Here is a 14,008-nt window from a genome sequence, read left to right on the forward strand (position 1 = left end):
CTCCCGTAAACAGGAGAAGAGCGAAGGCCACCACAGGTTGTCGAAGGCGCCACTTATGTCCACCATGATGCCAACAACGTACTTGTACGGGGTAGAGCCACAGACCTCAGCCGCCAGGGCGATTGCATCAGATGCTGATCGCCCAGGCCTGAAGCCGAATTGTCTGCTGCTCATCCCGCACAGCACTCGGTGCGCAGCCAGTCTGTCAGCCAGCAGTCTCTCCAGATCCTTCCCAAGCAGATCGAGCAGGCAGATTGGACGGTAGGACTTTGTTTCTGCTGGGTCCTTGTCAGCTCCTTTCTTAATTATCACTACATTTGCCCTCTTCCAGATTCGAGGGAACTTTTGTTGCCTGAGACATTCATTATAGAGATGAGTTAGAGGGGCGACTATCTGGGGAGCCAGAAACTGCACCACCTCCGCAACAATGCCATCTGGCCTGGGAGCTTTCCCTATCTTCAGGGATTTTATATGGGCAGCTACCTCCTCTTCAGAGAAGGGGTAGACTGCCGTGTTGTTTCCATATTCGTTGCTGTTATAGCTCGCCCGCAGCTGCTGTTGTTCGTCAGTTTCTCCATCTGCTGTGTCATCAGGCAGCAGGGACTGGAGAAGGACCTCAGCAGTTTCCTGCCAAGACTCCGTCATCCCATCCCCACGCCTGACGGTTGAGAGCTCCATCAGAGAGCGGATTTTTTCCCGGACAAGCTTGAAGGGAACTCCCCAAGGATCTAGAGCGAGTTGATTTAGTACAAAGTGTTCCCAGCTTTCGGATCTGACCTCACGTAGGCGTCTTTGGAAATTTTCTTTCGCTTCCCGGTATAGTTGCAGCCGTCTTTGTCTCTCTAGCCAGACGACACTGCGCTGGTAGTGCCTCCTGAGCCTTCTGACAGACTGGCGCATCTCCTCCAGTTCAGCTGACCATGGTGACGGAGAGGCCGCTATGGCCTTCCTCCTAGTAGGTACAGCAGCCTTTACCGCTCGAGTTATTGTCGTCATCAGTTCTTCAGCTCTGTTGTCTATGTCATAGTCCAAGTGTCCGTCACCTTCTGGTAGTGCAGGAATGTCGCACTCCCTAGCTAGCTTCTCCCAGTCGGCTCTTTTGTAATTGTATTGCACCTCCCACCCCATGGTCCAGCAGCTCTCCCTGTCTCCCACACTGAAAGTAATGAGGTTGTGGTCACTAGTGGTGGCGTTTTCTACCACTTTCCACTGTTGAATTAGGTGTGCCGCATTAGGCGTAGCCAAGGTCACATCGATGTTTGTGCCTTGGCCACCTCCCGCCACATATGTAGGGGGGTTTCCAGGCTTATTTACCACCACTAGCTGCATGGCCATGATGGCCTCTTCTGCCTTCTCACCGTTAGCGTCTCTTGTGCCACTGTACCATAGGGGGGATTTAGCATTTATGTCGGCAGTTATAATTACTTTTCGCCCCCGCAACGCCGTGATAACTGCGGTAAGGTGTGTAAGGTGTTCTTCGATATCATCACCATACTGGAAGTACATATTGATTAGGATAATGTTACCAGATGGAGATTGCAGCTCCACAACGTTGCAGTGGCTTGTTGTGTATTGTGTCAGAACTATGGCTCTTAAGATTTTGTTTGTGATTATTATAGCCGATCTCGGGTCTTCTCCTCTGCTTATAACTTGCCATGTTGCGGCTGTAAAAACTAATTTTCCATTTAGGGAGTACGGCTCTTGCAGGCAGATCAGATCCAGTCTCCTCTCCTCCACTTCCTTGCGTAGCTCCTGCATCACAAGTCTGCTGTTGTGGGCGTTAAGTTGTCCGATGGTGATTTTTGTCATTAGTTTTTACGGAAAGTATGTATGGATTCTGTCATTTGGCCAGGTCTTGTTCCAGTCAAATGTGATACGTCCATTTGCTAATACTGCTTGTTCATATATGTCATTCAAGTCAAACTTTTCGCCTCGTCTTTCAAAGACCTTCTTGAGTAAGTCTCGCAGGGCTCCGAAGTCGGTGGGGAGATTCACTGACTTAAGTTGGATTCTGTCTACAGCCTCCATTACCGAGAAGGTGACTTTCCTACCATATTCATGTCCCACCCGGACCACGTGTCTCAAGGCAGTAGTCAGGGTAGTCGGCTGCTCTAATCTTGCTAACTGCATGGTAAACTCCAGGTTGGGGTAGACTCTGACTGGGTCAATGGGCGGCAATCTCACAACAGGATCTTTCATATTTGGTTCACAGGAGCTAGTTATTTTATTTTCCTGGAGTGGTTGGTTGACTTTCCTACTTTCTTCTGCTGGGATTGCCGCTGTCTCAGTTGCAGGATGCCATAGCCGTTGTTCTTTGGTCGGCGTTATCCCCTGTCTTTGGGAGGAGGGAGACTTGACTTTAAGAGGAACAGTCTGAGTTCCTCTATCGGTTGTGGTGGACTCCGTTTGGGTACTCATATCCTTAGTGATAACTGAGGCGTCAGTGAGCGACCTCAAAAACATCTTAAAGGCACTTGCCCTCATGGCATCCCTCCTCCTTTTGCTCGGGGATTTTCTTTTGGGCATCCTGTTCGCTTTGACTTGATCAGCCATAGTCTATCCTTGAGATTAGACGTTGCTCTAGAAGTCTGTAGGTGGGCCAGCTTCGCCCAGTGGCGCCGCAAGGTTTTTTGCCCCTTCTTTTGCATGGGATACAGACTGTTGCAGCCCTACAATCTTTGCAGACGTGTCCATCCTCACCACATTTCGAGCAGACCGACCCCCTGGTACAGTGCCTGAGAACGTGGTCGAGATCTCCGCAGTTGTGGCAACGCGGTACCACAAGATAGTCGCGTGCGTTTATGGCGTGAAAGCCAATGTAGAGTTTGCCCATTGTAGTTATTCTTTTCCACATCTGGGAGGAGACCTCGGCGACGTGGTGTACCACGTCACGGTCCCGAGGCCCTGTTTTAAATTTCAGTTTAAAATTTTCTTTGAATTCTTCTTCTGTCATGTCTTCAAAATTCTGTGCTTTTATGGTTTCGTGTATCTCTTCATTGGTCATAGTTGTTGGTACATCGTATAGGATGACCAACGGGTTTCTTTTCCTCGGTGGCTCGCATTTTACCACCGAGTTTAGTTTGGCATTGTTCAGTAATTTAGTTTTGTCCTCTTCAGAGGCCACTTCTACAATTACGGAATTCTTACTTGGATTGATCCTGTTTATTTTGATTTTGTCTTTTATTGGGTTGATTGTGGTGGTGAGCAGTTCCTGTATTTTTTTCACGCTGGTGTCCTGACTGGGTAGGGTCCTTAGGAACACCATTGTGTCTGTTCTCTTTGATACTTTGGCAATTGTGTCTCTGGTTGTTTGTGACTTTGGTGGCGCTTGCGCGACCACTCCCGCCCAGGTCTTAGTCGGTTGTTTACGTAGTCTTTCATTTTCTTTCTCTAGTTCTTCAACGCGGCCTTCGAGCTTGGCGTTGGCTATGGCCCATGCCGCCAGCTCATTTTTTATTGTTGTCAATGCCGCTTGGCTAATTTTACCATTTTTGATGTTTTGCTCAAGGAGCAAAGTAATTCTCGTATGTCTTTGCAGGACGTTTTCCCCATTTGCCTATCCTGACTCGTCCTGTGGAGCAGGTACAGGCATCACAGAAGCTCGCGATGGCGCACCAGAATCACTCGTTTCTGGTGTCTCCATGATTAACGAGTGATAAAAAAGGGATGGGAGCCCGTCTCTTGCCCCGGACCGGCTCCTCTGGCATGGGGGGGGGGGGGGGACTTCTGCAGCTCGCCCACCGACCTCGCCCCTAGGTCAAGGGCACTCCTGAGCTGCCGGGTTCAGCGCGCCGTCGCCAGCGCACTGGTCCCCATCGATGGCCTCGTCGTCGACGATTTCACATGATGCTCCTCGGCAACTGCACCCCGCACTCCGGAGAGGCGGATGCACCCCTCGCCCTTCGCCGCCTACTTGCCCGAGCTTCCACCTGAAGGCCAAGGACCCACTCCTACTCAGGTGGTGCGTCGGTCCCCCAGTCGTTCGGCGGTCTGGGCCCATCTAACCTAGCCCAGGCGATGTCACCACCTCCTGGGTTTGGCAGAACACGCCCCGGTTACCCAGGGGCGCGGCGAAGCACCCTTGCCGACTCGCGCCGTGATCCCACGCCGACAAACGAGGTCGCCGGCATGCAGAGCACCTGCTGGTCTGTGCCCTGCGAACATAGAGGGACTGGTGTTCGGTCCCTCGACACAGCTCCCCCTGTGCCACGCACCCTTCGCTTTCGCATCGGGTTGGGTCGCAGCTCTCCCTTTTGTCGCAAGGCAGAATGCCAAGCTTAACATCTGGCACCACGGGAAGGCGGAAAGAGCCACTTGGGAAGGAGAGGCTATGAGAGACGCTTCACTTCCCCTGTGAGGACTGCCGCGGCACACCCGACTGGAAAGTGATACGCCCCAGTGCGAGCTTCCCTTGCCCTACGGCGCGCCGGCAACGGGCGGGCCCGCTCCGAAACGCGCCGTCAAACGACTGACCTCACGCCAGACGTCAGATGGGGTTTGCCTTTTTGTTCACCACTCTGTCTGTAGCTCGCCTGTACCCCTTCTGACGCCTTTAGAGGCAGTCTCTGCCAGGGTTCAGCTCTCGCCGGCTATTACTGTTTGCTCTGTTTACATTCTTCTGGATGGGGAGCTCCCCCGACGTGTCTTGGCTGCGCTGCTGGCTCAACTCCCGCCACCTTTGCTGCTTCTTGGCGATTTCAATGCCCACAACCCTCTATGGGGTGGGACTGTCTCTGATGACCGCGGTCGGGCCGTGGAGCATGTGTTGGCTCAGCTCGACCTTAGCCTCTTGAATACCGGTGCTCCCACGCATTTCAGTCTGGCCCATGGCTCTTTCTCGGCCATCGATCTCTCTCTTTGCAGCCCCGGGCTTGTCCCATCCTCCACTGGAGAGTGCATCCTGACCTGTGTGGTAGTGACCATTTTCCCATCTATTTGTCACTGCCACAGTGTCATTCTTCTGGGCGCCTGCATCGCTGGGCTCTCCAAAGGGGTGACTGGTCGGCATTTACTTCTGCTGCAACCACTGAGTCTCCCCCACAGGGTGACATTGACGACATGGTTTGTGTCTTAACCACGTCCATCATTTTAGCGGCCGAGGCTGCCATCCCCCGTTCTTCTGGCCTCCCTCGGAGGAAGGCTGTACCCTGGTGGCCGCCGGAGATTGCTGAGGATATCGCAACCGTCGGCGGGCTCTCCAGCGTCATAGGCATCACCCGTCTCTCGAGACCCTCATCGCCTTTAAGAGGCTCCGTGCCTTGGCCTGTCGTCTTATTGTACGGCGTAAGCAGGAGTGATGGGAGAGGTGTGTCTCATCCTTGGGCTCCCGTGTCTCCCCCTCGCTCGTGTGGTCCCGGATCCGGCGGATTTATGGATACCAGACCCCTATGGGTGTCCCTGGGCTCTCCTTTGGCGGCGCTGTCTGCACGGAAGCTGCCGCCGTTGCTGAACAGCTTGCCGCGCACTTTGCTACGAGCTCTGCGACTGCATCTTATCCCCCCGCCTTTCGCTCTCTAAAGGAGCGAGCCGAGCGGACGCCGTTCTCATTCCACACGCGTCGTTCTGAAACATAAAATGCTCCTTTCAGCGAGAGGGAATTTCTCGCTGCCCTCGCCGATTGCCCTGATACAGCACCAGGAGCAGACTGCATCCACGCGCAGATGCTGAAGCATCTCTCCAGGGACTGCCAGAGACAAATTCTCGCGATATTTAACCGCATTTGGTGCGAAGGCGTGTTCCCGTCGCAATGGCGCGAGGGTGTTATTGTCCCCATCTTGAAGCCCAGTGCGGACCCACTGGCGGTGGACAGCTATCGTCCCATTACCCTCACCAACGTTTTGTGCAAATTGCTCGAACGTATGGTGGGGCGGCGCTTGTGTTGGGTCCTTGAGCCGTGCGGCCTCCTCGCTCCATACCAGGGTGGCTTCCGTCGGGGCCGGTCTGCCACGGACAATTTGGTGCGGCTGGAATCTGCTATTCGTATGGCCTTTGCCCGACGTCAGCATCTCGTTGCTGTATTTTTCGATCTGCGGAAGGCGTATGACACCACATGGAGGCATCACATCCTCGCCACGTTGCATGAGTGGGGTCTTTGTGGTCGGCTCCCGGCTTTTCTGCAAACCTTTTTATTGCGCTGCTCTTTCCGGGTGCAAGTCGGTGCCGCCTCTAGTTCATCTTCTATACAGGTAAATGGGGTCCTGCAGGGCTCGGTGTTGGGCGTCTCCTTATTTCTAGTGGCCATTAATGGTCTGGCTGCAGCCATGGGGTCGTCGGTGTCTCCTTTGTATGCCGACGACCTCTGCATCTCATTTAGCTCCACGACTACGGGAGTCGCCGAACGCAGGCTGCAAGTCGCCGTTCGAAAAGCAGCATCATGGGCTCTGACTCATGGTTTTCAGTTCTCTGCAGCCAAGACTCGAGTTATGCACTTCTGCAGGCGTCGGACGGTCCACCCTCATCCTGAACTTTACCTCGACGGCCACCTGCTTGAAGTGGTGGACACATGCCGCTTCTTAGGACTCGTGTTTGATGCCCGGCTCACATGGGTTCCTCATATTACTCAGCTGAAGCAAAAATGCTGGCGGCACCTCAATGCCCTCCGCTGCCTTAGCCACACGTCTTCGGGTGCAGATCGCTGCACACTGCTGCGATTGTACAGAGCCCTTGTGCAGTCTCGGCTTGATTATGGGAGCCTGGCCTATGGGTCTGCACCACCCTGAGTGTTGAAGTTGTTAGACCCCATCCACCACTGTGGGGTTCGGCTTGCAACTGGCGCTTTCCGTACGAGCCCCGTGGATTGTCTACCGGTGGAGGCCGGGGTTCCCCCACTGCGGATTCGCCGCCATCGACTATGCTGTCCACGTGCATTGCTCGCCTGGTCATCCCAATCATCGCCTGCTTTTCCCTGCTGTGGTCCTCCATCTGCCCGAACGGCGACCTAGGTCTGGGCTTTCCATAGCTGTCCGCGTCCAGTCCCAGCTGTTGGACCTGGGCTCATTCCCTCTTCTGCCTCCCTCCGGGTCCGTGCACCTACGCTTCCCTGGTGTTTGCCCCGGCCGTCGGTCCGTCTGGACTTGGCACAGGGACCCAAGGACTCGGTTCCGCCTGTGGCCCTCCGTCGCAGTTTTCTTGTGCTCCTTGCCTCATTTCCGGGCTGTGAGCCTGTCGATACTGATGGTTCCCTGGTTGATGGTCGCACTGCCTATGCTTTTGCTCACGCTGCCCATGTTGAACAGCGCTCCTTGCCGGCTGGCTGCAGTATTTTTACTGCAGAGCTGGTGGCCATATTGCGCGCTCTTGAGCATGTGTGTTCCTGCTCAGGTACGTCCATCGTCATCTGCAGTGACTCCCTGAGCAGCCTCCTGGCCATCGACTGCTGCTATCCCTCTTCTCCTCTGGTGTCCTCTATTCGGGAGTCTGTTTCCACCATTACCCGCTCTGGTCGTTCGGTGATCTTTGTTTGGACGCCAGGTCACGTTGGCATCCCGGAGAACGAACGTGTTGACAGGCTGGCCAAAGGGGCGATCGACGCCCCAGCTTTGGAGATCGGCCTTACAGCTCGCGATCAGCAGCTGGTGTTGCGCCGTAAGGTGCTTGGGATGTGGTCTGTTGAGTGGCGTGGCCTGACAGCCCCGAATAAACTGCGGGCTGTCAAGGAGACGACCGATGTGTGGCGCTCCTCCCTGCGGGCTTCTCACAGGGACTCTGTAATCCTGTGTCGGCTGCGCATCGGCCATACGTACCTGACGCACGGCCATCTTTTGCGTCAGGAGGATACCCCCCCGTGTCGGTGTGGGTCCCGGCTGACGGTCGCCCACATTTTATTGGAGTGTCCCCGACTGCGCACCCTCCGGCAGTCTTTTAATCTCCCGGGCATCTTGCCTCTGATTTTATGCGACGATGCCTCCATGGCTGAGAATGTTTTACATTTTATCCGTGGTAGTCCTTTTTATGGATCCATTTTGGGGGGTCCTGCACTTTTTCCTTTCTGTGTCTTTTGTCCTCGCGTCTCTCGATATTTGTTGCTGTTTTGGTGTGTCGTCGGCTGGTTGACTCTTTCCCTTTTTTTTTTTGTTTTTGTGGTCAGTCAACCAGTCTCCGGCCATCTTCTTTTCTTCTATTTCTTTCTGTCTGGTGTTCGTCTGTCCTCTTCTTTTCTGTAGTGTTCGTTTCCTATTTTGTGTTCTTTAGCGCCTGTGAGGGGGGGGGGGAGTGAGTCTCCTTCCCCTTGGGGTTTTATCTGCTCTGCGACTTTGTCTCGCCTGTCTTTGGAATGGGGAACTGATGACCTTAGCTGTTTAGTCCCCCTTAAACATTCCAACAACCACCACCACCATACCCTCTCCCTGTGATGGCATGGAATGCACCCAACTACCGTCTGCTCTTTACATTCTGACCTATTATGGCCTGTCTTCCCACATTTTGCACATGCTTGTTCTCTGTCACAGTGCCTGTTGGAATGTCCCAGACTCCAACACCTAAAACACTTCTGGACAGCAACAAATTCTCTAACTCTTAGGGCTTCAAATTGGATGTAAACTCTATCCTTCTGCAGCAGAAGACAACGAATTCTCGGCGTGACTTCAATAATGTTGTTAACTGTACGTTTACCTTTAGGTCCCGTCTTAAACTTCACAGATACCTCAGCATGAAACTCCTCAGGGGAAACAGGCTCGCTGAGGCTTATTTCATAAAGTTCGTCAAGAAATTCCTCGTCTGTCAGTGTCGTTGGAACCTGGTAAACTGCTAAGAGAGGTCGCAGCTACCTTGGCTCTTCACGTTTGATATTCTGCAGTGCAACTGTCTTTTCAATAACCTTGCGCTTGTCTTCTACCGTCTCAGTTTCCATGATGACAGTATTTGCCGTCGATCTGATAGCTCTAATTTTGACTTTGTCTAGTTTCGGATTTATGGTCTTCGTTATTGTCTCTCTGACAGTCTTAGAATCCTGATTGGCTGTACCTTTGAAGAAGAGAACACTTGTCTGTTTGGCTCTGACTTCTTCAATCTTGATTTCAGTTGTTTACCTTTTTTGGTACAGCTGCCGCTACAGCGGCAAATGACAATGTGGCTGGCTTTCTCTCTCTCAATCGTGTATTCTCCTCCTTAAGACTTTTCAGTTCCGTCTCCAGGCGTTGTATTCTCTCCTGTGCATCAGAGGCATTGGAAGTGGCAAGCTCATTCCTCAGCCTTTGGTTTTCTAACCTGAGCTCCTCGATTTGGCCTTCTAACCTGGACTGAGTCAAGACAAAGGTCCAAATTTTATTTTTAATTTTTTCTGATATCGCTGTCGACGTTTTCTTCTGCCATAGTTCACTTGTCAATTCACCCATGAAGTCTTCAACCACAGCTATTTTTTCTTGAGTCGCGTCCATGGTTCTAGTTGCTTCTGACATATCTACAGAAATGCGACGCCTAGATACAGAGCTCTTTCCCTCGGAAACCGTCGTCATTTTAAGGTTAGGTGTAGCACTTCCCACAATCGGGCTGGCCACAACCGCCGCTAATTCAGACCAAGTTGTCATCTCCAGCTTCTACACTATCTACGTAGATGCTAGGAAGTTACAAGGAAAGTGTACCGGAATTGACATTACACAAGTTCTTGTCCAATAATCAGTTACACCTAACCACCCAACTACAATTAGTTCGATCTGCACACCACAACAATAGTTCGATCTATGTACCACGCCGAAAGTTTGATCTATATACCACGCCGAAAGTTCGATCTACGTACCATACATAACCTAAAAACTTCCATCCAAGCAAGCACAATTTTAGAGAGCAAAACGAAACACTGTGAAGTATAACTATTTTGTCCAGATAGTCTGAAATACGAAGTTAGAGAAAATACTTGCAGTATTAATTAACTTTGCACTCCAGGTACAATGCACTGAGATATAATGCATGATGTAAGTTTGCAGCTAATTCTGGACAGTAAACTCTAAGTTTTCGGTCTGAGTACAGTACCTTTGTTGAAGATCACTTTCACACAGCACACTCGCGAAATAACTTCAGAGTTATCACAAAAAAATCAAATTAACACAGAGCACTTTAACAGGAATACTAACATAGCAGCCATCTTGCCAAAGATAGGGACAGTGGGAATCCCTTTAATCCATTCATGCGCGTCACTAATTAGATGACGAGACATTTCGCTAAAAAGCTGTCTTTATTCACGTCAATGAACATACAAACAGAGATAAATACCCACAAAGTGGGTTTACAAATGACATATACAGTACAAACATTAGACGGACAGGAAGAGACGTGAACAGAGGTGGGTTTGTGCCTGTTGACAGACGCCAGGCAGCAGCGTAGAAAACATAGAATTGGGCCATCACCCAACACCAGTCCGGGGCATCGTGCGCCTTATGGCAGTAATGGTGTCAAACCGCCGTGCCGCCATCACAGTCCCGATGAGTACCTGCGTTGACATCGTCGTGAAGTGGTGGTTCTTGAACCCATGCTGTCGTAGGTCCTGGTCAGATGTTGGTGACCACACCCCCCTCCATGAGATGGTGGCTGAAGAGGTGGTGATATTCTTGGCTGCTGGGGTCTGACTCCTAATCGCTTGGTGGATGGCTTCCCTATTGTAATCCGCGACTTTCTGCTGGTGACATTCTTCGATGCCAAGATTGACACCAACCACCTGGGCATCGATGATATGGGCTGCATCGTCACGAACTGCCACGATGTCCGCCTTCCTCAATCCCTCGGATGTCCTGAGGTGGGGCTCCAGATGGACGTCGAAGCCCCTGCGACGAAGTCCCTGCGCGATGTAAGATGCTAGGGCGTTGTGTCGCTTCACTCGAGCGTCGTGACTTCGGAAGCAGTGCTGGACAACGTGATTTGCAGTTTCCTTAGCGATGCAGCCAGCCTGGCAGTTAGTGTCACCAGCACGACCTCGCTGCAACCGTGCCCGGGTTGGAAGGGCATTGATCCTAGTTTGGATGCAGGAGACGAAGTCGCGGCCTGTGATCGCTAGTCGAGGATTGTCGACCCAGCTATGCTGCCCTGGTGTTCGGGCAGACTTCTTAAGAGCGGCGCCGTCCACCGACAGATGCAGCCCTTCAGCCCACATCCGGCCCATTTGGTTCTTCGTCCATATAACCGTATTGTGACGCCGTAATTGCTGCTAAAGCCTCCCAATCTCACGCCCCAGAACGTCGTCTGCTGTCCTGTCAGATAGGACACCCATTGCCGGCATCTTTGCGAACCGGTTCCGCCACAGAAGAGGCCCGAACCAGCGTGCTGATGGCACTCCCAGCCACCCAGATGACACAGGGGCCTGGAAGTAGCCAACAGGGACGTCCGCTGGCAGGCACACCCAAGATCTAATTGCTGTGTGGATGGTGGTGTCCATTGCTGATAGGGCTCCTAGGCGGGTCCTCGAAAGGGCCAAGCCATGGTGGATTCCTGGCAGAATGACGGTTCTGAGGGCATGTAGACGCTGTTGTGGTTTGAGTGGTGCCTTGGACAGGACGCTCAACTGTCGCTCGACCTCCTGCCTCAGATGAAAGGGGCTGCGTCCGCTCGTGGAGAACTCCAGGCCAAGATACCAGAAAGTGCTCTCGATCACCAGGGCTGGGAGGATGGTATACCCAGCCCTGAAGGTCGCGGTGTCATCGACCTTTATCTTCTTCTCACGGCCAGACGCCGTGAGGGCGAGAGTGAAGCACTTCACGGGGTTGACTTGGAGACCAAGGTCCCCAAGGGCAGATGTTGCTGTATCAATAAGGTCCTGGAGCCCTCCTGGAGTCTAGGCGAACAGCAGGAGGTCGTCAGCGAAAGCAGCAGCGTTGAGATGTCGTCCCATCACATTGGCACCAATGTAGTCTGGGAGGCGAGCAAGCATGAAGTCTAAGGAAAGGTTGAAAAGGATAGGAGAGAGTGGATCACCCTGCCTGACACCCCTTGAAGGCCGCACTGGAGCCAGCGACATCCCAGGACCAGAGATTATCGCCACCCCATCCTCATAGCATCCCAGGATGTATCCAATGAACTCGTCAGGCAGACCATGTGCCCTCAGGGCACCATGGTCTAGAGAGTCGAATGCCTTGGACACATCCAGGGACGCAACATAGAGGGAGTGACAGTTCGCCCTGGCCTGAGTCATCGCCAAGTCCAACAAGAACGTATTGTGCAGCATCGCATCCTGAGGAAGGAAAGCCCGCTGACGCCCGTCCAACACACAGGTCCGCATCAGACGGCCCGACAGGATCTTACGGAAGACCCTAGCGAGGACTGACCAAACCGTGATCGGACGGAAGTCAGCAGGGGACGCTGGGGCGGCCTTCTTGGGCAACAGGGATGTACGGGCTAGGAGAAGATGGGATGGGAGGCGACGGGTCGAGAGGAAAAGGTTAAGGATTTTAAGGAGGACCTCATGGGGTATACGGCGAATCTGGGCCGGTGTCAGTCGGTCTGGGCCTGCAGCAGAGCGACGAGGGGGGAGCACTGAAGCAACTTCCTCCATCGTAATAGGCGCCCACAGCTGTTCGAAGGGAACCTCGATGGAGGAAGGCAACAGCCGACCTTCCAGACGGTCCACCCGGCCAGATGGTCGCCGGGTGAAAAGGTCCTTCCAAAACTCCACGAACCCAGGAATAGGGGGTGGTGGGTGAAGGAGCGTTCCATCCAGAAGGCCGCTCATGCAGCGAGCAGCCCTCTTTGAGAAGGACCGCTGACAGAGGGCGTACTCCCTCTTCTGCAGAGCCCGCTTCGTCCCTTGTGGCTCTGACATCTGGCGGGAGGCAACAGGATTTTGCGATGGTTCCCTGCTGCCGATGGCGTCAAGGGCAGCCGACAGCATGCCCATTATGACGGAGGCCGATGTAGTTGGCCCAAGCGCCAGGATGTCATCGACTGCTCTGTACTTAGACCCAGACGACGGGAGGGCTGCCAGAGCCGACCAGACAGCCTGGTCGACAGTATCGACAGCTGCAGACGGGGAGGGGGGTGCTGCACAGGGACCGGCAGGCTCCACAGCTGCAACTGATGGAGGTGGCCCCACCCCAACAGCAGAGAGGGCAGCAACAAACTCGGCGACCTGGTTCCTATAGGCTGTTCCACGACGCTGCCCTTTTATGGACTTGAGAGAACGATACGGGAACGCCTTCGCTAGCTCTTGGTTTAGGAACTGGGTGCCCTTGAGCGTAAGTGCTGCCTCAGAGTGGGCCAGGCGTAGCAGCTCTTCACTAGACCACCTGGCCTTCACCCTCTCAGTGGTCACCTCTGCGTTGGCTGCGGCAGGATGGGCACGGCGACGATGTACACCAAGACCCTTCTTAGTGGTGAAGATCTGGTGGCACTCAGGACATGTGATGGCAGGCACTGCGGCTCGACCCGAACTGGCGGCGTCGGATGATGACCCAACAACTGGCGTGGCGTCTCCTATGGGAGTACCGCTACCTGCTTTCTTCTTTGTGTTGGGGCCAGCTGAAACAGGGGCAGGGGGCGGCAACCCCCAAGCCCTTAAAGATTCACCCCACTCTGTCTGTTGAGGAACTTTGGAAGAGCTATACCCAGGCATAATCTTCCTAAGAACCTCTCACGACCCCTGCCACGAGAAGGCCCAAGCTAGGATTTCCCACTGAGAGACTAAGCGAACAATCATCCACTCGACATCGCTAGGATGCTGAGGAGTGGATAGTGAGGATCCGTATATGATGCATCATGTGAGCATTAAGAGTGTCATAGTTACTCCCGCCGTTTACCCGCGCTTGCTTGAATTTCTTCATGTTGACATTCAGAGCACTGGGCAGAAATCACATTGCGTCAACACCCGCTAGGGCCATCGCAACGCTTTGTTTTAATTAGACAGTCGTATTCCCCCATTCTGTGCCAGTTCTGAGTTGATCGTTGAATGGCGGTCGAAGAGAATCCGCGCACACGCGCGCCCCCGGAGGAGCACGCTAAGGCGGACGCGGCCTCGCAGCAAGGAAGATCCGTGGGAGGCTAAGGCACGGGACCGAGCTCGGATCCTGCACGCAGGTTGAAGCACCGGGGC

This window comes from Schistocerca americana, chromosome 6 (assembly GCF_021461395.2).
Source record: "Schistocerca americana isolate TAMUIC-IGC-003095 chromosome 6, iqSchAmer2.1, whole genome shotgun sequence".
Lineage (NCBI taxonomy): Eukaryota > Metazoa > Arthropoda > Insecta > Orthoptera > Acrididae > Schistocerca > Schistocerca americana.